We start from the raw sequence: 26,146 nt of genomic DNA, 5'->3' as shown, positions 1-26,146 counted from the left end.
TAAATATACTACAAACGACCACAACGATTTTCTGTACCAAAAAACTAAAAAACAGGGCTGTACAAGTTTGAAAGTCAAACTTTGGGACTTTTGTTGTAATATCTACATAGGTTTTAAAAGTAAAAGTGTGAAAAAGCATAAATAACAAAATAAATTCATTACACAGCTATGTATAATGAGACTTTTTATTAAAAAAAATCAGACTGATAGTTTCCCCATGTCTAGGAGAATAGTTGGGAAGGCTGGGAAGACTGTGTCCACAGCAGCCTCACAGGAATCGAATCCGACATGGTTTTCAGCTGTTCAGCTTCAAGGGGTTGCATCTCAGAACACAGAACACGTCCTGCAGACCTGCTGCTCCCTGGATGTTTTCTGTTTTTCACACCATTCTGACTAAACTGCGGAGATGGTTGTGGAGAAAATCCCAAGAGATCAGCAGTTTCACAGACACTCAGACTGGGCAGTGTAGCACAGTCACACCACAGTCAAAAACACCAAGATCACCCCCTCTCGTAATGGCTGAGATAAACATAAACTGCACTTGCCACTCTGTAGATGTATCACTCCACTGCTGACTCACTAGCTTATTGAATAATTGCACAAATGCGTTCTGGCTGTATGTTTACTGCTAAGTGGCATATATGAGCATGCTAACATGGTTAACATGTCCAAAAGCACCATGATGCCTAAATACTTCACAGAGCTGCTAGCATGGCAGAAGATTCAGTCTTACTGTGGACAGATTGTTACCAAATATCACATTGGACACAGGAAATGAATTAAATTTGTTTAAAACAACAGAATCAGAATACTAAGGAAATTATATTTTATATTATTATGTGCTATGACAGAGCTATAATATTGTGATATTATGTTGGAGTTTTTCCTTTACCTTTGCCTTGCCACACATCACAAAAAACACATAAATAAATAAATATATAAAATACATGCAAGTCTCTCTAAAACCAGTGTATTTTTTTCCATTAGCAATGACTCGAGATCGTTTTAAGAGCTTCCTTGTCAACTGAACCCTGCAGAACATCCGAAGAAGTCAAGCATCCAATTTTAGTGTGACGCAAACAACCTTCTTTTGTGATATTCGTTCTGATTTACTCGAAGCTAAAGCACTTTTGAAGCCTATTTTCAGCAGATCGACCGATGTGCAGTAAAGCTTCAAGTTGATGTGCTGAAGGTAAGACCTGCTAATCAGGATCCTGAACTAAGGGCTGCTGTAGAGGTGTTGAGAACTACAATTTTGAAGGCAGGAAAGCATGAACAACAACAAGCTTTTTCTGTTATTTACTGTAGTAGATCAGACAAGTTTATTTTTGTTAACAGTGAATACATTTTGTTTTAATGTTAGTCCTACACTGTCTACACAACACTGTCTGCTGAGAACTGACCCTTGACACAGTGAATTAGAGTAGCAGTGAAACTAAGTAGGTGAACATCTCACACTTAATCAGCTGGTTATTAATGGCCTGCCAGTGCTGACTCTTAAAATAACTGAAAAAACAGGATCCCCAAACACCTCATTTAAATGGAAATGTACGGCTTTCCCCTTTGCCTTGCTTTTCTTGACATTTTCAGCAGTCGCAGTGAGATGCAAATATATGCTTGTAGGAAGAGTTCAGATGAGAGCCATTCCACTACCCATTAATCCCACTGCATAGAAGTTAGCTGCAAACCAGCCTGAAATACACTAGGGGGCGCTTGCAAGCTAATCCTCAATATTTTTATACACTGGCCAAAAAGTCCAGTTTATTTTAGTTTTTATACCGCATTGATAATGTATCTGAAATGAAATGACATATCACTAGCTTACCTTACAGTTGAGCTATTTTTGCCCATAACACGCTAGTATTCTGAGATTCTCCTGGTCTGTTAAGGATTTACAACAGGACATATGTCCTTGATGTGTCCTCGAGTGCATTTCTAAATAATACCTCTGTGTATAATGTGTATTTAAACCACAACAGAATCCATGTGTGTCTAACAAGCAGCTGGTTGTGGTGGTTGAAACTCTGTTATCAGAAGGCTGTTTCTAGAAACTATCTGTAGCTCTTTAGATTGAGCTTATATAAAGGGCTTTAAGATCTCTCCAGTGATGTGGTAGCAGAAAGAAGAAACGTAACTGTTGTTATGCATAAACTATGCATATCTTGACTGCAGGTATGACTGTTTATCTATTAATTTATTTCGCTGAAAGCATGTTTTTCTGGTGAGATTATTTGGTATTACGTCTTGAACTTAATGCTGCAGTCACATCATAGAAAACTATGGTTAGAGACTGTGGCATGACATAATGATGACTTGTTGCCTTTGAAATGGTTGCTTTGAAGACGGGGACCAGGTGTGTACCTATTTGGCATCTTCAAAAAGACGCTTGAAAATGGCGACACAATGGCAATAAGATGGCGTAACTCTATCAGTCTGCAACTAAATGGAATCAGGCTGGCAATTACATACAATCTGTCTGTAATACTAAGGTGATTAAATCGGAATAATCTGTCAAAATTGCAAAACTCTTGCAGTGTACTTGCACAGAAATTCACATTAACTGTCCGTCATGTAGAAGAGAGTAGAAATCACAGCAATTCAGAAATGCCTCCTGAAATAGTGACATATCTGCTGCAGAATAGTGATTTCACATAAAAAAAAGATGTAGGTGCTCAGCGTCTTTGCATTTATATTGGAATATAACCAGAATACAGCCAGTTCGTAAGCAGTTGAGTCTAGGTGAGCAAAGATGAGTTGGATTCATTGGCTCAGGCTGAGTAATTGATTGCAATGCAATAATTTGTAAACCTTCACAAGTCTGAGTGACTACAGTCGGACTGGAGGTTGCCCCACACCACAGGTGACCTGTGCAATTGCCTCATGATTAAAAGTAGTTAACTGACTTGCAGTAGGTCAATGAAAAAAAAAAAAGATCAATGTAACCAGTCAGTAACCACTGACTTTTTCTAATTGCAAAAAGGTTGCCATCCATTTTTACTCTAGTGTGACTGAGCCATAAGTGACACACTTTGATAAATGGTGCTATTTAAAGGTCATGTTTAAAATAGCATTTGACCTAATATACTGCATTTTGGATGCAGCCCTGTGTGTCCAAAAGAAGAACGGACATAACATCGAACTGAGAACACGGTGAAAGTCATTTTGATCTTTAAAACTTTGTAAATTTATTTATACATGAGCAGGAGTTACTTTTAACTTCCATCCATGCCATTAATTACTTAACCACAAAGGGCAATGGAAGGACTGGAGCTCATCCCATTGGGTACGCTAGTGCTCACATTCACACACGCGGCTTATTTAAAAATCACTTAACATGTATGTCTGTGAACTGTTTAAGGAAGTTGGGTACCCAATCAGGAAGAGGGAAAACAAACTGCAAACAGAAAGGCCCCAACTAGCCATCATATTCAACCTCAAGAACTCTCTTACTGTGAGGGGACAGTGATGGCCACTGTGCCACCTCAAGTTTTTTTTTCTTGAAAGCACAAAAACGTTAGAAACTTCAAGTTGAACTTCACAATTAGTCTTTGAACACTGCATGGTTTTCACAAATAAATGCTTTTCAAAAATCAGCCCCCACACCAAATAAAATTAAACCCTAGAAAATAACAATTACATTGGTCATTAAATTGCTCTTCATACATACAGTATGAGCACTTCATTAATAGAAAATTACTTTTAAGCTTGCTCTGGTTCAGTACCATTTAAATATTTACAGCCCATATTTTTATACCTACTTTGGGGTCATAAGCTGCATACTTAAAAACTTCATAAGGGTCAATAATTCTGGCTTTGTGATCCTCCTCTACAGATTAGATGTTCTGTTTTGCACTGGCGGTAATTAGAAAAGGCTTACTGGGCACGTCCCCACGGGTGTTGTCCCCAGAATGTGGCTCTTATGCTGTAAAACACAAAGTTAATTGCTGTGTTGAGTAGTTGTACAATTGACCCACCCACACTTATGTTCTTTTTCCCTCCTTCGATTTTTTTTTCCTTGTCTCTTGTACTCAACAACCTCTGTTTCTCCCCTACTTCTTTGCAGCCTCTCTTTGGGCACTATGACATGAGGAAATGAGTCCTATTTTAAGATGGGGCACATCAGACTCAAAGACCCTGGAGTGTCTCTTTCTCCTCATTGGTCTTGCTGTGGTTCGTTTTCTGCTGTTAATTATGCAGCCCCTCTTTGCACAGAGCTAGACATTTTTTCTTAACTAGATACACTTTTGTTCATCAGTCCTTTTTTAAATAATAAAATAATAAACAAACCCCAAAGATTTTACACTTCATAGCATATTTTAACAATGCATTCTGAAGGTCGGATCAAACCAACAAGTAGAGATGAAATAAATCAAAATGCTAATTTTTCCATTAAGTTCAGTAAAAAACAAAAAAACAAAACAAAACACCTTTTGAATATTCTGACCATTTGGGGAATATAGAGAATTAAATAAAGGATTCAAAGCGAGGAAGACAATGTTGTGTATAAGATGATGTAGCTTTGCCAATGACTAAATAAATCTAGAACTAAGCCTTGTGTTTGTTATCATGGCAAAGGCCATCATGGTAATGTTTTGAAACCAGACATCCTCAGTAAGGTCTGGACCTGATTGAGAAACCAAGGGATGCTCATTTGCTAGATTTGTCATTCCCAAGATGGGCCTATTGGGACTATTTTAAGAAGAGTTATTAGCTCATTTTGAATCTGATATCAGCAACATATCTGAAAAAGTTGGGGCAGGGCCATGTTCACCAACTGTGTAGGACCCTCCTCTTCTTCTTCAGTGTAAAACTAAGGAGATCCATTGCTGGACTTTTGGGAGAGGATTCTATTTTAAATAAGCTTTGGCTTAGAGAAGGCCGGGCAATATCTATATCATCTTTACATATGATTTCTTCTTTGCATGACATAGTTTTTTGCAGACTGGTGAACCTCTGCCCAGCTTTACTTCTAGAGACTGCCTCTCTAAGATTTAACTTTTAATACCAAGATTTGACTTTTAATACCAAATCATATTACTGACCTGTTGCCAGTTAACCTAATTATTTACAAAATGTTGCTATAGCTGTTTCTTTTTAGCACCACTTACTTTCCCAGCATTTTGTTGCTGCCATCAAATTCAAAATAAGCTATTATTATTCATTAGCTCATAACATTTGATATTGTTTTTTATCTTCAACTATGAATAAAATATGTGTTTATGAGATTTGCAGAGCATTGCATTCTGTTTTTAAATTACATTTTACATAGCATTGCAACTTTTTTGGAAGCGGGTTTGTATAAAATGAACATCATGTCATATTCAATTTGAAACTCATGACTGAGATCACACTCTGATGAGGAAGATCTTGAGCAATAGGGAGGAATTCCCATGGACGGCTATGAAGCCAGACTTCATGCTACCACGTGAGTTGCCCTGTGCTGGCCATTTAAAAGGAAAGAGTGACATCTCTGAAATGCCTTGTTTGCCTGAGGAGCCGTGTGCATTTGAGCATTTGAGAGATGGAGGTCTGGAGACATACGCAGCTGTAGGCAACCGTTAATGATCCTTCCATGGGTTCACCTGGGGAAAATTTGTAGGAACTTTTACTTTCTCTAATTAGATCTTGATGACCAAAGGCCCACTTTCAGGCTTCAGTTAAACTCAAAAGCGAGTGACTTTGGGTTTTTAGGGAGGGGAGGAATTGTAATGCTGCAAGGGAAAGGACATGCTTGATTAGTAAAGCAACAAAACAAGAGCTTCATAACAAAAAGTAATGCAGTAAATTAACGGGTTTATCTCACTTCCAATCCAGTGAAATCGAAAATCCTAATTGATATTAAAATCCTATAAAGTGCCCAACAGTAAGTAGCTCACTGGAGTTGTTAACCAAGTAGAGTGGACCAAATCACCAAACTTGTGCATTTTGCTGTGCTGTGAATAACAAAGAGTTTATCTAACAGACTTTCTGTTCATTTTCTCCAAGTTTTGTGTGAAATGTTTTGCTGCTACTAATTTGACTTTCCCAGCTACTGTACTGCGGGTCTGAGCTGATCAGGTGATGGGGAAAGTTTCATAAATCTGCTCCCCAATTAAAGACGAGCATAAAAGAGAGAAGCACCCCGAAGGTGATGTGATTTAAATAACTCCTTTTAATAGGCAGTGGCTCGGAGGGGTTCTCTGGCAATTATCACTTGTGACCCACAGCAATTATCACCTGCTCCCAGCAGACAAAAGGCAATTTTCAACTAATTGAGTGCTAAGCCACAGGAATTGTGAGAGCTTGACCTTTTAGTGCTGGTTTGGAAGAGGCATGGCCACATTTTTAAGGCCAAAAAGCCATTTTGAAACAGTGACAATCAGCCGTACCTTCCAGACTTTAATGATGTGCAGAAAGCCTGGGGAGGGAAGCAAAACCCCAGGTTTGCTCACTGTATGACTGTACATACATCCCATCATTTGTAGAGCCACCAAGTCTAATGGCATTTTAAATGGCATATTGGTTTCACAAGGATTAGGTCAAGTCTTTGAAGTTTTTTACTCAATCAGCTGAAGATGGCCTTCTGTCACCAGGTGTTCATAATCACAACACTCCTGAGGATAAAATTGATCAGTTGAGCCACATTATGTTTTTGCTTGTTCAGAGATAATCGGGAAAATCAGCAGGTTATTTTCAGACTCAGGTGTTATGTTAATTTTCTGCTATTGGTGAGGCAGCTCATGTAATCACATCCATGTGTGAAAACCTGAGCAAATGTTCAAAATTTAGAACACCAATTTCTTTCATAGACTTTGTTTCTTTGGCAACTTACGTATGAGCGAGAACCAAAAATGCTAATCGTCACCATGTCGAAGGTCACTTTTTGTCCTTGCGCAGCTAACTATATGAGCATTGTGAGTGGTAGAGCTGGATGGTTATTACACTGCTTTTCCATGATGCTGACATTTGTACATCTCTTCACTCTCAGACGTGCTTTTGTTCTGCGCTCAGAGGCAGAAGAACTGCATTGCATAAAAGTGCATATGTATTAAATCTTTAAGTTTCATGGTTTGATAATTAGCTGTCAATGTCTAATTTACATTCAGTAGACTACAAGATCTCTTAAGATGCAACGCATAAAGCGATGCATGCTTTATGTAAGCAATGAACAATGAATGCCAGAAATTTAACTCGGATGAAACTAAAACCCCCAAACAAAATACAGTAGATATGAACAGGGTTCCAAAAGGTCAGGGTTTATTTAAAAAATGAGTGGAATAATTACGGACTTGAAAATACTCTGTTCCTCCTACACAGGCCCTCACCCACTGGAAGAATAGATACGGATCTGTGTGGATAGATTTTAAATGGCTTGAGCTGAGGGCGAGGTTGAGGTAGAGTAGACTCGTAGGAAAAGCTCATTTCTAAGAAGTACCGTAGCAGAACAGTTGGTGTGGGAGTGGTTCGGAGGCAACAGTCAGGCAATCCAATGTGGAGACAGGTATAGCAAAATTTACAAAAAGATTAAGCCAGACTGACTGTTACAAAGCCTACAATCAAGTGATGTGGAAAGAAGCAATTGGATGATTACAGAGCCCAACCCTACCACAACTAATACCAGTGAAAGGAAGGAAAACTGTCCTAACTGAGAAGGAAGCAGATGTAGTGGATGTATAAATAAGGCTATGCATAAAGGGGGTCTATTATACCCATTTCTAACTCCACCAAGCGTTGCTTTGCATATTATTACTTCCACCAAGGATGTTATGTTTCTGGCAGCGTTTGCGTATCATTCGATCTGCTCAAAAAGTTTTGAATAAATTCTGATGAAACTTTATAGCAGTTTAGAGTCACATCATATTAACAGTCCCTTCAAATTTGGCTTACATCAAGCAAGGCCTCTGAGGTAAACGCCTTGATTTATTGGTCGGAAATTGACAGAAATTCTTATAACTTAGAAACTATGATTCTTACATGTGTGGTGTGTATTCTCAGCATAAAGAAAGTACTGTATAAATATTTAATATATCTTGTCACAGTTGACCTCTGACCTCACTTTCAAGGTCAACAGATTGATGTGAAGGTCAAAATGATAATAACGCTATAGAGCGCCATTTAAACCTATGTTTCTTGCTGCTGTTTATATTGATAACATAAAGGTATGCAGGGAATAATATATGAGGTTATAAATATAAAGTAACTTTGCACTCCTGACCTCTTCTTCAAGGTCAAAAAAGGTCAAACTTTCTTGAAACGTCTTTTATCTTTAAAACTATGATTAAAATTGTACTGTACTGCCTTTTTTGTATTGGCAACATTTAGGAAATAATACTGGTATATGTGGATTCTAAATATCGCATTAAAGTTGACCCAAGTTTACCCCAAAATGTGATGTATCTATAAAGAAAGTGTTGTCAAAACAAATAAAATGAGCTGCCTTGCCAGTTATATACTGTGGTATGATATCACATTATAAGCTCAGGTTATTCACGTCCAGTTATTAACAAAGCATTACCTATTATCCATTACCTACTTCTACATAATGTTTGTGTAATCAACATCTGTCATGCCACTCTTACCCGATTCATACTGCACTACAGATTTTTTTAAAGTATGTTTAACAAAGAACAAAGAAAATAAAATGGATATATACAAATTACAATACTTTTCCCTTAAAAGTAAGTATTGCCCAGAGGGTGAGCTGCTTTGGCAGAGGTTTACGCTCTCAGAGTTCTTGTTTATCTTACATCTTATAAAGCTCCTCAGTTCATCTTCTGCCTGCAACAAGCCTCTGTAGCTGCTCCTGGCTTCTTTAAGCTAACTTTCTGCTCATTCGCTGTGTCTTACAAACTAAAGGTTTGAACAACAGGTGGCTGGGCGCTCTGTGGTCACATCTATAGCAGTGTTTCTGAGATAACTATAGTAATGGATACTCATGCAGAGCCAACAATAGAGAAAATCTTTGAGTTTTGGCTAACTTCTAGATAACAGGGACTTTGTTGTGTACACACTGACCTAATGATTTGACCACATGTATTATAAATATCAAGTTCATTCTGAAACCAGTTAAAACATCTTAAAGGTTTAGTTATTTGATTTTTTTTAAAAATCACCAAATCTATTAAAAGATCTTTTTTTGTGTGTGTGTTTCTGTCTTTGCACTGTAGCATGTAATTGAAAGGGGCATAGTATGCCAGCAAAGTCTTTCATTTCACCCTCACTGAAGCCAGATGAAGGAGCTATTTTGGGCGTGCTGAGCGTGCTGAAGGTCAGCTGAGACCGTGTGCTTTGATCTTGGAGAAAGATACAGCCCATGAATGAGTAGGTGTGAAGCGCTTGCTTCAAAGTCCCGAAAGAAAAGAGATTAAATGCTTACATGTCTGAAGCTGTTCTTCCTTTCTCATTTATGATCAAGAAGACTTGTCATTTCAGTAGACTGCAAGATTTTACTTTGCTGTTATTTTTTGCAGTTCTTCTGAAGTCAGTGCCCTTCTGTACGGTGCTCATGTACGGATGGTTGTCAGAAGCTCCACTTCCATTCTGAAAAAAAAAAGTTGGTAGTATTTATTTGTAAGTAGGTGAAAACCGCTGAATTTGTATTCATTTCGCCTACTGCCATTTGATGTTTTAGGAAACCACACATGATAATTATTTGATCTAATTTGACTATTTGCTAAACCTGGCTAACTCTAGCTGGTTAGATGGCTAGCTAGTTAGCTAGGTTTATTCATAATTTACTGGAATACTAAATGCTATGCTAATTGTAGCTATTGAAACCTGACCTTATAGCAATAATGCATCAGTGGTTCTCTTTCTGGTCAATCCAGCACATGAAAATCAAGGTGACCATGTCTTGATTTTTGAACAACCTTATTTCTTAGTGAAGTACTGCATATAAAATTGAATTCCTTCTGTAAAGTTGGGAACTTAAACATGAAAGTCTATGAGAAAACAGCCCTACTGCTGGTAACTGATCAAGTGATCATTTGAGAACCTTTTTAGCTTCAGATAAATTTTTGGCTAAAGAGGAGGAAAGGTTTGCACTTTCCTTCTGAGTTCCTATAAATAAAAAGTCTTTTTCTGTAAAGTTTTCTCATACTTTCATACCACGGGTAATCCATCATTTTGAGACCGCTTTTTTGTTGGTTAATGACAATAGTAAACGACAAATAAAAGCAAAAATTAAGTCCAGGAGACATGTTTCATGGACGAAAGTCAATGTAGAGGTGACAAAGAAAGATACAAACAAAACTGTTTTATATCACTGAGTTTTCTCAAATGTTGGCTTTTCCCTTGCGCTTCTTTCTTTAAAGTTTTTTGTGAAATACTGCTGCTTTTTATAATTGGTTCGTGTGTTTTCTTGTGTGTTGTGTTTTGCTCTTCATAGCCACCGTAGAGGCTGAATAAATCCTTTTGTAAAGCATTGATACAGACAGTGTTTTGTTGTACAGACACATTCCTATTCATTCATGCTGAATAGAAAGCAATATGGGGTTATTATAACTACAGATATGTTGGTCCTTGCCAGAAAACAGCCTTTCAAAAACACATTCCCTAGGCGATGGTCAGTCAGGACTGAGTGTAGATGTTTATGGTCCACTGCTTGCAGAAATAGCAAACCCAGTCATCTGCTCCCACTCGTGCTGTCTGGCTCGGCTGATCAGTGATTAGGTCGCCGATTGCTGACAGTCCCCGTGGATGATGGCAAGAAAATCATTTACAGTGTTACTCTGAAACATCATCACATCTCACTTTAATGTTGGGGCTATCTTTGTGGATGAAAACTGTCAAAACGCAGTGAATAAAATAGACTATGCTCGCCTTCTAGATTGGAGATACAGAAATGCATACAATGACCTTTTCTTGGTTCGATTGGATGGGATGCAGCTTGTTATACTTTTTCACCTCTTGCTGACCTTTGCCTCCCACTATCAGATCTGCTTATTTGATATTTGCCACAAATCTCTCTGAAGCAGTCAGTGTTTCAGAGCTTCTCCTACAGCACACTGATACAAATACTATCTGCCTGCAGTAAAGTCTTTTCAAACCTCTCATACCTGCAAACTGTCTTTTAAACTTTATATACATAGGTCAAAAAAGCTAAAACTTTTAAAATAAAACATGGTTTAAAAGTCCAAGAGAAATGATCTATGAATTCCTATGAGGTACAGCTGTGTTGTATTGACAATACAAAGAAACCTGATGTGTTTTTGGGCCAGTCCTATGACCTGTTAAGTGTATCAGTCAGTCAGAAGCTCTGTAAAGCTTCTCAAGGTTATGTGAAATTTCCTCTATGGATGGTTTTCTGCATGGCCTTAATGTTGGTAATTCCAGATGAAATATGTAACCTCTCAGGGTTCTACCACTGAATGAGCTCTGCCTTGAGTATCACAGGCTCATTGAGTCAGGTGATGGACAGCAGTGTTCATCTGCCTTTATTAAAATTATTTACCCCACCTTATTATTGCCAGACACATACCTGAATCAGAAAACAAAATTAAAAAAAGCAACAGTGATAGTAAAATCATGTAAAAAAACTAAAAATTCTTCATAGTAAAAATGGCCACTACAGATATACAGACATTTGTTTCCAAACCTGTTATTTCCTAATCCACACATGGCTGCAATACATTTTTTCCTTATTTCCTTAAAAAGTAAGAAGAACAAAACCTGATAACAGTGTTACACTTGTTTCTACTGCATCCTCACATGGGTGTCCACACATTTATTGCAGATGTTGAGTATGGAAGATGACTACTTGAGCTTCATGTTTATTGACAGTTTAAAACACAAAACTTTGAAATACCTCATTTATTCTGTCCTTATAGTTATTCTACTTCTAGTTCTTTGCATGGTAATTATTTTTGCAGATGCTAATTTCTGCAAATTTCAATTTGCCTGCAAGGGAATGTTTTTAGGGAATTATTAAGCAAATGCAAATTAGAGATGAAAGCTGATGAAGAATTTTGCCAATTAGCAGGTATTGCCTAAATGAAGAATTTAAAACCAATCAGACAGGTGAAAATGAAAGTTGAGATAAAAAATAACAAGAACTGATGGAATTAAATTAGTGTCCTTCCCCTGCTTATTATACTGCTCATTTCCTATAGCACACTCTATAACTGACCTTTCATATGTAACTGGAACATTAGCCATTTTCTATGGCTCACAGTATAAAAGTGTTGTTGATGTATTTTCTGCTATTTCTTCATGTCTGTAAGCTCGGTCATTCATTTGAGCCGAGTCTGGTAGCAGTGAATTGTTTCTTGCTGTGCACATGTTAGCGTGGATAGCATGAAATAGCTTATTGATTACTCTGGTGCTGGGGGGCGATTAGAATTCATCGAAGGAGAAAGACACACAACAGCAGGCATGGAGACAAAATGCTCAGCCTGACCTTAAGGGTTCTACCTAAACTGTACATTTCAGTCAGTTGTTGTCCAGTTGCTCATCTGTCAGCACATCGGCTCGGGTGCAGAAGTTGACAATCAATGTGTCTGTATTGGCGTTTGGGCTATATATTTATATAGTAATTGTGGCTGTATACATCTTCATAGAACTCTGCCATGCTGAGATAAGACCTCTCTGTCTCAACTCAGATAGTGCACATGTCAGATCCCGCTGATTTGAATAATGGATTCATTTGGTCTAAGCAGCCTAAGAAAGATACTGTCAAAGCTGTACTGACTGTTGTTTCAGCAGACAAAGTTTTGCATTCCCAGTTGTGCTTGTACTCAGAGGCTGCATGAAGCTGCGTGGATGGTCTGCATGCTGTTTCATGTGACTCAGTATTTTTTTTCCTTTTAAAGACAGATTAAATGGTAAATCTGAAATCTTTGTGCCCTTTTCAAAGGTTGCGATAAAAACACACATAATTTGATTTTATAGCATATAATTTTATAGCTATACACAGATCATTATTTTAGTGTCACCATATGTATTTCTTGTTTTTGCCATCTTATCCTACACAAAATCTACAGAATTGTAATAGAGCGATCTTATTAAACATAATTAACATGCATGGTTACTGGAATCAAATGTACAACACTGCTTTAATGCACCGCTTGTTTTTTAAGAGAATTTCTCAAACTTTTGTTTCTTGGAGAAGAAAAACATTTTTAGAACCTTCATCAGTTTTCTGAAGTCACGGCTCTTCGTTCCTTCTCTCCAGCTGTGACCACAAGCAGCTGAAGGGCAAATTCTTTTCTAGTGGAGTAAATTTGAAAAGGAAAACTACTCTTATATTCATACCAGCAGGACAGAGGCAACTGAAGAAAGAAATGAGATTCCTTCGTCTTTTTCTTATCCTCATCAGCCTCATGTAGATCCTTGCTGTTTTCATTTAAACTCTTATTTATCAAAGACAATGCGGTTCTGCACTTAAAGTGTAGCCCAGGTGCTGCGCTACCATGTTACTGTGACAAATAAGCTGAACTCTTTTGGAAGTTTGTTGCATGGTGAACTTGGTGTGTGTCTTTTTCTACTCTAATCTTGAATTTTAGCTGGAAGAAATACATCCAGCCAGTGATGATGTTACATACCCAATGCCAACATAATTTTTTTTTAAAATTATTTTTCAATCAGGACTAGATGTGAGCAAAAGAGATTCAGCTAATGTTTTTCCCGCATTAAAGGTATGCTGGGGCTTTGCTGCTTATAAAACCTTCAAGTGTTTTATCATTTAGTTTTGTTGTTTCTGGAGTTCTTGAGATCTTGGTCTATATTTCTTTATCTCTATATCTTGCTGTTTTTTCTGTTCTCACTCCAGTAGTCATAGTCAGAATCTTGTACCTTTGGGTTTTATGTCTGGTTATTTATTCTTTCCAATTTCAACTGATTTCTCGTTGAAATCAGTTGAAATTGGGAAGGGTTTTGAGTTCTTTTTAGAGTTTTGAGTTCTCATTTGTCTGATGTTTTCTGGTTGGTTTAATTGTTATGTTTTGTTTTTAGTTTTGCATTTTAATTGGAGGTTTAGTCTTTAGGATTCTTGATCTTTGGAGTTTGTTCTTTTATTTGGTTCCCTATAGTTATGTTTATTTTGCTTATGTCCAGTTTGTAGTTTCTTGTGAGTAATTACCCTGATGATTTTCAGCTGTGTCTTGTTTCCCTCCTGTTTCCACACCCCTGGTTATCTTTGTGTGCATATATGTAGTCTTCCTGGTTAGTTCCCTGAACTTAAGGGTTTCAGTTGGCTTCCGTTGTGGATCTATTTACTATATAAGACAAACCTTTGACTTTGGTTAAAAAGTTATTTCTCCCTGTTTCTCCCTGCAATCATTCCCACTAAGACATACCAGAGAATAAGCAGTTTTTAGTTATCTATGATAGTTTTCACTTGCCTCTACAGCCCAACAAAGAAAATCTCAACTTTTTAGCTTTTTTTTGGCACAAATCAAAACATTAAAAAATATTGTTTAGATAAAAAGATTAAACAAGAACTTGTTCTTTCGTGACATTTGCACTGGGAGCTAGGACCAGAATACAAAGTGGTTCAGGCTATTGCCTATTGTATTTTTTCAGCCATAAGGTGCAATGCACTCTGACTGTCAAAGACTGGATTCTGTTGGTAAAAACAGTTTTCATTTTGTCTGTCTATGTTGGTTTCTTTGGAGATTTCAGCAAAATTTGTCTTGTCTGCCTTTTATATCTCATGTAAAGTACCTTATGTGTATGCCCTGTTTTTGAGAGGTCCTATGCAAATAAGTTGCCTTGCCTTCTGCAACTCTTTGCCAGAAATATGATTCAGTCACTTTGCATTAATAGCTAGGGGTTAGCACAACCCTACTTATACACATAGACAAACAAGATCCACTGCCAAGAATGCAATATGTAAAATAACAATAGACTTCTGAGCCCAGCCGTGTGTAGCCTTGTCATGCACAGCATTCCTACAGCAGTACACTATGTAGTTATTTATTATTCATCCTCCAAATCTTTAATAAATAGGGACTGTAACAGTTCCTATTTGGTCAGGGCCAAACACAATGTCTCAGATCAGCAGAAATGGGTCAGCCTCTGTTCAGTGTATTGGCTGAAATACACTGTTCTGCTTTTCGTCAATTTGATTGTCATAGATCAATCTGTCTGCACCCATGCTGAGGTCACAACATTTGGCCATGCGACTGCATTGTGACCAAATGGATGTGAAATTGATATTGATCTTCTGGTTTGCCCAATTGTAGGTATTATTCATTCAGCAAGAAAGTGGAAAATACAGAAAGCGGGTGAAGAGAAGGTGAGCAAGGGTAAGGAGGCTTGGTGCATTTATTTTATTGGGGTTCGAATCCGATAGTTTTGTTGTAACGACATCAGACAAGAAGACAAACAGTGTTTAGTGTTTATAGATGACTTCTAATCGAATAGATTTAAAGATCAAAATGAGTCACGGAGAATAGTAACTCGCATTTCTTCTTGTTAATTAGAGCGGTGTCAACACAGATCAAATGGTGTCTTGAGGACAGGCATTTATAGATTGCTTTTAACTATCTAACGTGGATATGGTACATATGAGTATGGATATAATTAGAACTTCAGAGACTCTCAGTGCAAATACAACAAAAAAAGCATTAATGTACTTCAAAAATGTACTTCTTGATTTTCCACAACTGATTTGTCCATTCAATTTGTTCAATTCATGCCTTAGGAAAAAAGGGCACTTGATTGCATCCAAGACAATTAATAGAAGCTTTTTAATACCCTTCACATTTAGAAAATAGGTGAGAAGGAGCCAAAATAGAGGGCTCATATCAGCTTCCAGTACTCATTCCTCTCACACAGTCTCACCCTCACTCTCAAGTACAAGTGAGACACAAGCCAGTGATCACATGAAATTCCAAATGCATGTGCACTGCTCCAACCCACATACTTGCTGGTGAAAATGTCAAGAAAGAGTCATGACTTCTGTTGTCTGTTTGATGGAGTGAAGAATAATCTCACACTGAAGAGGACAGTTAATGCGACACATGACGTTTTGGCTTTGTGGACGGAAGCGGCACTTTAAACCCTGTCTTTATTTGCTGGACTAGCCAGAAAGATGCTGTAATTAGAAGATCCATTTGTAACATAAGTGCTTCAGTGTGCAGTGAGGGGAAGTCATTGTCCCCTCTGCCTCATGAATTAATAATGAAAGACATCTCAGTGATGGAAAAGGAAGGGGTGGCATCTTGAAGAATGAAATATCTGACCTGCTTCTGTCACAGTGCGGTAAAAGATTTCCCTCTGTGGTTACAGAGAGGGAAAGGTACTCTATAGGATGTAAAAAAATGCAGCTGTTTAGGAACGTGTTGATTGTCATAGCTCAATGGGCAAGGCAGCAGCATTTTTGTACTGTAAACACCAGGTTTCGAAAAAGGAGAAGAAATATATGGCATTAAAAAGTTGCACAGCATAAATCTTTTTGATGGGAAGTAAGCAGGGTTGTAAATGAAAAAAGTTTGAAAAGGAGTCCTGCATTCTTCTAGAAGAAATTCTACTGGCAAATTGAGACATTTACCTTAACATAAAGATATATGAAAAATGAAGAGGACCCAAAATTTGCATCACCCTTAAACAGTTTACTCAGTTTATCTGATAAATTTTATTTATATATCCAGGAGTTCAGTGAGTCTAATCTCATGATTTATTTCAGTTGGGTATTGACCTTTTTTGCTCCATTTTTGGTCTCTACCATCCAAATCAAAGATTTTTGCATTAAAAGACTAAGTAGTTAATTTACCCATTCACTTCTTGTTGTTGCTAAAAAGTGTAAACTATTTCTCTTGCTTTCAAACTGTATTTTTTATTGAGTTTAAGCTTTAGTTTTGATCTTAACAATAGGAGATCAACTGATATTTTCCTTCACGTCCATGGCACTGCCATAGACAGGCAGCAAGTCCAGGGTAAACCCCACCTTTGACAGCTGGAGTGGACTCCAGACCCTCAGGGACCCTGGTTAGCAGGCAGATGGATAGATGGAATGGTGTTTTTTCATTAATATGATTAATTCGATAAGGCTAAAATGGGTCATATTACATAACTTCCAATGCTTATGTGCATTCACGTGAATAACATGTAAAATGCACAACATTTTATATATGCATGAATAACTGGCAATTCATCATCATAAATGACCAATTACACGCCACTTCAAGGTCACATGGAGAATCTCACAAGACACTATATTCTTAGTATACAAAAACAGTAATATTCAAGTGCTTGAATTATACTCTTAAAAAATCTACAAAACCCTATTTTTTACATTATTTTGCAGCATCATTGATAATTGCTAATGGCATACAGGGTAATTAATAATATACTTACTTCATGTCACTTCACAGGAGTTCCCGGTAGTTTTCTACCTAAAATTTCCTGTAAGTAGTCTGCACATCCACTGTGAGTTTCACTGCTGCTTTCTAATGGAGTTAAATGAATAGCAATACTTGTGCATTTCCCTAAGTAAATAATATGACTCTATCTACTAGAGATGGACCGGTCCGATACTGACGTAAATTACTGGATCGGATATCGGAGAGAAATAAAAAATGTAATCCGATCCATTAAATATCAAAAAAGCACCTCACAAAACTTGCAACACGGCGTAACTCGGCTCATAACCGTAGCACGTCAGAGCAGTGTGCGTCACTTGATAGAGCGGCTGCGTGTATTTGTAGCCTCCTAGCAAACCAGCATTTCATCTCCGAGGTTATCCCAGAGAGAAGTAAAGCAAGTGTGTAAGTTCATCTCTGAATGTTTGTAAAGCATCCCCTCGTTAAGCTTAACAACCGATATGTGGAGCGACTGCCTCTCTCTCTCTCTCTCTCTCCTGCTGCTACTTCAATCTTGAAACTGCTTAATGATCAGCTGATCGGCTTTTCTGTCGCGAGTCCGTCTCTCTTCTTTGTTTTTGGCCCACTTTGCACCAGAAAGAGGAAACCAGCGGCTGAACAACAGCAGCACGTTTAAGCTTGATAAGCTGTCGTTAGAATTTATTTAATATTACTTTCTAGACCAGGATCGTTTTCTACGTAGCTGACGGCTGGTAACTGTGCAGGGGCGGATCTAGCAAAGTTTAGCCAGGGGGGCCGATAGGGCATTAACAGGGAAAAGGGGGGCACAAAGACATACTTTTCTTTCTTATTCTCATTTAAAATGTCTAGCTTTTAATAAATAATTATCCGAATCTTACACCCAAAGTTTTAATCTGATGTAAAATGTGTAGAAGTCCATTACTGTATATAGTAACTGTTAAGTCTAATATACCCTAGTAAGCTATAGTACTTTTTCCTTTGGGAAGGTGCCATCTGTGCAGTTTGCAATTCTGTAGAAGAAAGATGTTGAATCTATTTAATTATTCTTGAAAAATAATTTAATTCTGTGCATTTTTTTTCACACTGCATCAAATAAAAGTTGATTACGTCGATTAAGCATCATGAGGTGGAGGGTGGGGGGGGTTCCCTATTTTTTTTTTTTGCTGGGAGTTTGCAACCCTATTTGTTAGTTTGCTTAATATTTCTGCTAAGTACTCTTTAAAATACCAGAATAGGAAGGATGGAGTAGGTTTAAGTTTATTAGATTGATCAGTATTGCTGAACTATGAAATATTTTGGGTGCAGTGTATTTTTTACATACAGGTATAACAGAATAGCTTTAGTGTTGTTGTTTATTTGAACTTGAGTATGAACTTATACAAAATGCAGCAAGATATTTAAAAAACAGTTTTATTGATTAAAAAACACACTATATCGGATTCATATCGGTATCGGCAGATATCCAAATTTATGATATCGGTATCGGACATAAAAAAGTGATATCGTGCCATCTCTACTATCTACTACCAGTAGGTCAAATAATGCTGTTCTCATCTGAATCTGTTTTATTATTTGGTGCTTTGATAGGATAACGTTCAGTTTTTTTCTAAATGCAAATAACTTGCATCCCAGATTGCTTGTGTTTGTCCCTTTTGGTCTAACTGAAATTACACTGTGATAAATAGCTTCTCCTTGGCACAATATTAAACATGTCCTCTGCTCTAATAGTGCGATCTCAAGTGGTGGATGGCCTCATGATGATGGACTGTCTGTCCTCCAAACTGCTCGCCATCCATCCACATCTTGAACTGTGATTTGGCTAAATGTTTCCCAGCATTGCCGTTTGCTGCCAAGTTATGGTTAAGCAAAGATGATAAACAGAATCTATGCTGCCCGTTCTGGTCCTGATACTGCTACGTATGGAAAAGCACCTCTGTGACATTGTTGCAGAGACACGAGGAAGATGCACAAAGGCAAAAACGCTACTGGATACATATATAGAGAGGACATACAGTACACAGCTCCATCACAATGTTCAGCCAGGCTGCATGATGCACTATAACGCTGTAGATACAGATATTGGATGGCGAGTTTCCAGCAGTGCAATGAACCACAGCACCAATATACTTGTAATGCTGTACGGAATGAAAATGTAACCACACAGCACAACATATCCACTGACAGGATGCAATGACCAAAATAACCACCAGACACTGACAGCGGTCCCACAGGGCTAATAGCAGCTCTGTCCCTGCACCCCTTGGCTTAAAAATATAATGTCTGGGCACCGAGGCGATGCTGAAGCTTGTGTTGCCAAACATCGGCGTGCCATTATCACTGCTTCCATAGTGGCAGTGAGGCGGAGACATTTAGCAGGGTGTCAAACTCACTGGAGTCCTCCATCAAACAGCAGCAACCAGAATAAAGGCTCTGTCAGAAATACTGACAGCTGTAATATTTCACTTGGGCCCTGGAAGCCATTCCATCAGCCAAAACACAGACGCAGAGAAATATTTCTTTTCTTTAGTCCCCACACCCCTTGTATGAATATATATGAATATTTTTGGGGTTATTGCCTACTCGGTTGTTGTCATTGTTGGGTTAATCCAGAGAGAGTTAGAAGAGCAATTTTATTTTATGCTCCCTTTGATGACATTCGGATTGAGGTTGACTTTTAATGGATACATTCTCTCACTGAGCACTTCTTTTCTTCCATTTTTAGTCATTATTCTTGCTCTGATAAAATATTTTCAATTTTGCCTAATTGCATCTGGCAGGAGATTAAAAAGCAGCTTCAAAGTATAACTCCACCTTCCGTTATGGATGTTCCACTGAGGTGCAATTTTGCTGTTGCACAATTAAGAAAAGTGCAGGGGGAACTTTCATATCATTTATAGCATCTGCAAAGAAATCCAAGGGCACGGCTGCAATTTTTAATCAATGTAAGTAAGTCATAGATTCACATTAATGCCACGTTTCTTAGCTGAATGGATTTATAGCTTAGCTGCATCATAGTCTTTAAAGGACAGTAGGCACCATCTGCTCTAATTTCTAATATCACCTTCCCACACCTTTAATTGTGATGCTACTGTCTGCTGTTTTGTGAGCAGGGAAAATGGTGGGTTGGCAGGACAGAGGTGTGATTATTTTTTAATTCTGTGTAAGACTTCACTGATGTTTAGCTGTCCCTCTGAGATCTAGTACTTTACTTACAGTAATTCGCACTCTCTCTAATTTAAACGTCATGTTTACCGGTCATAATTAGCAGATGTGAATAGGTTCATATTGCGCTTCGAAGTGTACCTAATATTTTCTTATACATGAGGAGGACATATCATGTTCTACTGGTATTTCATGTTGTAGAACTTTGTCTTTCTAGTGATTTTTCTTCAGGTTCAAGTGCTCAGAATACTCTCTAGTATTAAACCGCTTTTATGCTCATTTCCAGCTCCACATTCTTCTTCTTGTACTTTTTGCATAATTTGCAAACTATTCCTTATTTGTATTGTCCTGGGCTTTGATTCAACCCCTTCACTCTCTAAAACAAGCCTTTTTAGCACCCTTGAATGTGTCTTTCTTCTGGTTGGGTGCCCATTGTAGACACAAGGTTTGAACAGCAGGTGTGGGGTTTCTGTGCTCACAGTCACAGATGTGTTCCTGAGATGTTCAGATTAGGGACATTTATGACATTAGAAGATCTAAGAGAAGAAATAAATATCTGAAACTAAGTGTTTAGAGCTGACTGCCGCCTGAGCTTTTAAATCACAATCGCGTATAGTTTCTGAACTCATTATTTAAAGCCATGGTTAAAGGGGCTTCCGCAGTGGGTGTGTGTGTATATACATATATATAAATATGTAAATTAGGAGTCTCTCCTGATAGCCATCTTCATAGTACCCCTTACTAGAAAGTCTCATTAAGAAATATTCTTTTTCTTTTTTTTTTATTAAGAAATATTCTGATGTTGCTGCTTTTGTCTCACTTACAGCCCTTAGAGTAAAAAAGACCAGATCTGTCCTCTAACACACTGTGTCCAACTGATTTAATCTGTTTTTGTCATTAGAAAAGGTGAAATATTTGGTTCATCTCCTAATTTGCAAAAAAAAAAAAGGATCTCATATATAAGTAACCTTACCTTTCTGAAAGCACCTTGAATGTCTTTCTCGCTGTATTTCCCCGACACAGATCATTTTTAATTGATGTCACGGGCGCTATACTCAGTGTCACTCCTGGAGAACCGATACAGGAAATTGCCATTCATTTTTCTTATTATATATTGAACTGTCCACAGTTTCACAGCAGCGGGAGTGCTTTATGATTACATCACAATGCACCCGAGCGCACACATTACAGCTGGCTAACCATAAGCACACAGTATCGACTTGGCGCACATCAATACTAATGCATGCAGTGTACATGCAACCAATCTGTCAGTGCTCTGTCAATATTTATAGATGCATGGATCCCCCTGCCATCAAAATGCAATGAAGACCAAAACCATAATCTATCATTTAACACTGTCATGCTGACGGCAGGCTAATGGCTGCTGAAGACCTGACACTGATGGAGTGGACCAGGGGAATATTGTAGCTTATCAATATGTCACTTCCCCTTTGTGTGACATTACACGCACAGTATAGGAAAGCCTCTTTATTTATACAGACGCTTTAGGCAAGAAAGCCAAGAAAGCAATTCACCCCTTTAAGATGATATTAGACTCAAATGGAAATAAACATTAAAAGTACTGTGTAGTGGTTTTGAGTGCTAGCAGTGACCCCAGGAGTGGCTCGTCATGCTCTGCAAGATACACATTGGATTTGCACTATTCAGCTCAAAGGTTTTTGCCATGCACCGGCTAAAGCAGGAAGAATACAAGCATATAGACAAAGATGTGAACAAATCCTGCTTTTAAATATTTTAAATTTGAATGTTTTAAGACGAAAGAAATGCACTCAACTTGATTTTAAAACCCATAGATGGCACTTTTGAGGTCTCATTTTTCCAGAATAACATTTTTATAACATTTGCTTCATAAGAGCTGCAGGTCTGTGTAATAACTTTCCTGTTAATAATCTGGTGCACTGTCACTTAATTTCAAAGAAATAGGGAAGACGTTAGGGTCCTTATTGTGTGTCACAAAGAACAAGTTGGGCTGTATTATTCTAAATCAACCCAATCAAGTGAATGTCTTTCAAACATAGTGTTTTTCATGTGGACAGGTCACACCAACCAATGTGTACCCACTAGATTTAGCTAACTCAGGCTACTGAATCCTCAGGGATGGTCAGTTTTGTCCTCCAGTCTTTTTAAAGTGTTGTTGCTCCACAGGGGATTGCATAATGGCCAGTACAGCAAGAGGAACAATTAATCTTACATTCACCCTATTTGTACTCATGGCTGTAGGTGAAGATCATTGCTCAGGAGCCTGATCACCCACTGTGAGGAAATCATGTTGTGGTGTATTTCAAGAAATAATAATAACTAATAGAAGAATGGACATGAGTTCAGGGTCATGCTTTTACCTGGTGGCTAAACTTATTTCATTTCAGGATTTTTCTTTTTAAAGGTCAAAATTTAGAGAAGCAAATGGAAGACAACAAATGTGGCAAAGTGCATCAAAGTGCATTTGTACAACTGCCCACTGTACAGTCATTATGAAGCATCAATAAACTTTTGAGTCCATTACTGCTTGTAGCAGCTCTTAGCTTCTAACTGCTGACTTCATTTTAAAGCCCCAGAGGATCGATCCTGAACAGGTTTCCAGTCTATCACCGTGATAACACATTCGCACCTAAGACCAATTTAGAATCACCAATTAGTTTAACCAATTCATTTTTTGGTTGTGGGAGGAAGCTCAAGAACCCAGTGGTGCCCTACACACATACAGGGAACATACAAAGTCTTCACAGAGCCAGACTGCCAGCTCGTTCTGAGGCAACATTGCTAAACTGATGGGTATAAATGAATAAATGGCTTGTACAGCCCTACTTAAAAACATTGAGCTAACCCATTACATCGATAAGTGTTTAACATTAAATCCTTATTTTTATGTCACACTTATTTCTGGAACATTTCTGTTTCCTGTAGACTCTTATCTAATGGCAAACTATTGAAGTTGAACCTCTCTCATAGAAAAGCTCTAAACTAAATTGGAAACTAATTTTGTAAATCATATAACTGTGATACAGAAACTCCAACCAACAAGAACATACTTCACTCTGTGCAAGACACATAACGAACAATTTAGCACCAGTAAACTATACCCCAAACACTCAAAATGTGTGGTTTTTTTGTGCAGCGTGCAAGATCTTTGGCAGAGGGTTCCCGCCATGGTTTTCTCTACATTGTTAAAAACAGTCCTGTACTGTAAAATGACCTTTCCAACTCAGGATTATGTTTTGCCAAGACATATCTGCTGGCTTTAAAGATGCCAAAAAAAAAAAATGAGTTGGAGATAGAAAGCTACAAATTCAGTGCATATACAAATATTGGTTGGTGATTTTATAGATGGAAAACATAAACAAACATTTTGAACTTGGTATGGCTCAAGCTCAGGAGGTAGAGCAGGTCATCTGGTTGGCGTTGTGATCCTTGATTGCTCCAAACGTGAAATGTTTGTTTGTGCATGCCTGAATAGCCTTGGGCAAGATACTGAACTCCTCGTTGCTCTCTGATGCATTCATCAGAGTATGAATGTCTGTGAATGTTATATAGAAAGCAGTTCAATGGGTGAATGAGGCATGTTGTATAAAGCGCTTTGAATTCTCAAGTAGAGTAGAAATATACAGAAACCAGTCTATTGCACAGAAAACCAGTAATTAGTACAATAAAACCTTTAAATATCTCCACTAGGATGGGAAGTGTTATAATGTTGTTATATCTGTATTTGTAACCCATCCATTTTACAATCATCATTACAATCCACCACCCTTAAAAAAAAATAATAAAATATTTAGATTTAGTTCACGGGCTATGCTTTAGGAGAGGCCTACCTTGTGATGCTGTTGCAGTATAAGTCTATATTGTCCTCTCAGTCATACCCACCGCTTGCCTTTTGGGTCAGTTATAGTAAAAATATACTTAAAATAAAGTTGTTTATCTGGTTGCATCACACATGCATAAAAGTGCTCAAAAAAGATCTCCACAACACAATAATTCTAACGATGACACGGAGACTATTTGCTTTGGTTGTATTTTATTAAATAAAGAGATGGCAGAAATAAAATCTGACTGACCATGTCTGCGTTTAAAGAAAAAAAAAATTCTGACGCTATCAGAAGACTTTTAACTTTCTTCATCCTTTCTTCAGAAGCACCTATATATAGGACTGTTCAGCACCTTTCATCTATCACACCAGCAGCCTGGCAGAATATTTCCAGTCCACCTCCAGCTGCCTTTACTAATTAAAGTGCCTCAGTAATTGAACTTTCTATTTTCACCTGTACTCATCATATGTTGGCATGAGTTAAAAGATGGTATTAAAGACACTGCTGCCACAGGAAAGTGTGAGTGTGAGACTGTAATAAGGTCAGAAGAATTGCACCACTGTTCACGTGTGGTTGCTGATCTTCATGAAAACCTGAGATGTTTTTTATAGATTGAAGAGGCACACGGTGGATTTGTGTGTTGCTTTGTTGTAAACATCTGTGATCTACCTTGTGTGTGGGCACAGCGTGACATATGTGCCCATTTCCACCACACACTGAAATGATGAACAGGTGGGTCAGCATGTGAAGAGCAGCTGTCAGAGAACTAGCCCATACATCTTCCCACACAGCCGAGGCATTTGCAGGCAGTGCACGGACAAAGAGAGACTATCCCCAGCTTAAGAGGAGAATTGCATTAGAAAAAAAAAATTAATTCAATTGCGTCTCCAGCTTGTCCTCGGACAAAAGATCGGCAGGAAAACAAATCATTGATCTTTTCAAGAGCAAAGAGGAGATGCTTGCTCTTTATGAATTTTCTCGTCGTGACGGTGAATTGTTTGCCAGTAGAAGACGAGTGCACGCTTCATTAAATGTGTGAAATCCTGCACTGCTTTGACAATCACTCTGCAACAATCATGCAGTCTGATTGCACACTATATGTGTAGTCAGTACATGGATGAGTGCAAGCCTGTGAGAAAGAGCATAACTGAGATTCCCTGTGCCCTTGTTTGTCTTTCTATAATAGAGGCTCATTGGTTAAAATGTCAAGAGGAGCAGTCTCCAGAGACAGAGGAGCCATGCTGTGCTTCATAAGGGAAGGGCACCTTTAGCTGGATTTGTATTCTGCGTCCGACGCTATTCACCCAATCAAATGACATCACGGTCCTCAATCTCAACACCGTCCCAGGCAGAGGAAATGAATAAAAATAAGTCACCAGAAAGAAAATAACAATCCTGCTTTGGTAAGACGGTCAAATTCAGCTAAAATATTAAATGAAAATGGGACCGGTATTGACTGTACATAACCTCTAAAATGAGGATATAAATTAAAGTTTTCACATTTGAATTTGTAATGTTTGATTTGTTTCCCTCAGTTTAAAATGAAGGGGAGAAATGGAAAAAGCATTTTGTTTAGAATAATGAGAAGCTTTTTAGGCATCCATCCATTTTCTTAACCACTTACCCAAGCCAGGGTGTCAGGGGGCCTAGATCCTATCTCACAGGTTAACAAGATGAGAGGTGGGTATACCTTTAGCAGGTCGGTAGTCCATTACAGGCCATCACAGATAGATACACAGCACTCACATTCACCCCACATAACTTAACACCCATGTCTTTAAACTGCGGGAGCATGCCAGAGTACCTGCAAGGAACCCACACTGGTACAAGGATGACATGCAAACTTCAACACAGAAATCCCCAACCAGATTTAAACCAAGCAACTTCTTGCTATAT

At 38.1% G+C, this 26,146-nt stretch overlaps 1 protein-coding gene and 1 long non-coding RNA gene across 2 annotated transcripts in view; one reads left to right on the top strand and one right to left on the bottom strand.

Moving 5' to 3' along the window:
• The window catches only part of dpp10 (dipeptidyl peptidase like 10), a 253,536-nt gene that overhangs the window by 44,865 nt on the left and 182,525 nt on the right, over positions 1-26,146 (top strand). The gene's annotated exons all lie outside the window — the stretch shown is intronic.
• On the bottom strand, positions 210-17,736 carry LOC102082479 (uncharacterized). The gene is made up of 3 exons (XR_266737.4): positions 17,278-17,736; positions 9,356-9,519; positions 210-398 (listed from the first exon to the last, which is right to left on the bottom strand). It is a non-coding gene; the product is annotated as an uncharacterized LOC102082479 (long non-coding RNA).

This window comes from Oreochromis niloticus, linkage group LG16 (assembly GCF_001858045.2).
Source record: "Oreochromis niloticus isolate F11D_XX linkage group LG16, O_niloticus_UMD_NMBU, whole genome shotgun sequence".
In the NCBI taxonomy this organism is placed as follows: domain Eukaryota; kingdom Metazoa; phylum Chordata; class Actinopteri; order Cichliformes; family Cichlidae; genus Oreochromis; species Oreochromis niloticus.
Note: the sequence above shows the minus strand (reverse complement) of the source record. Positions and strands in the feature narration are given on the sequence as shown.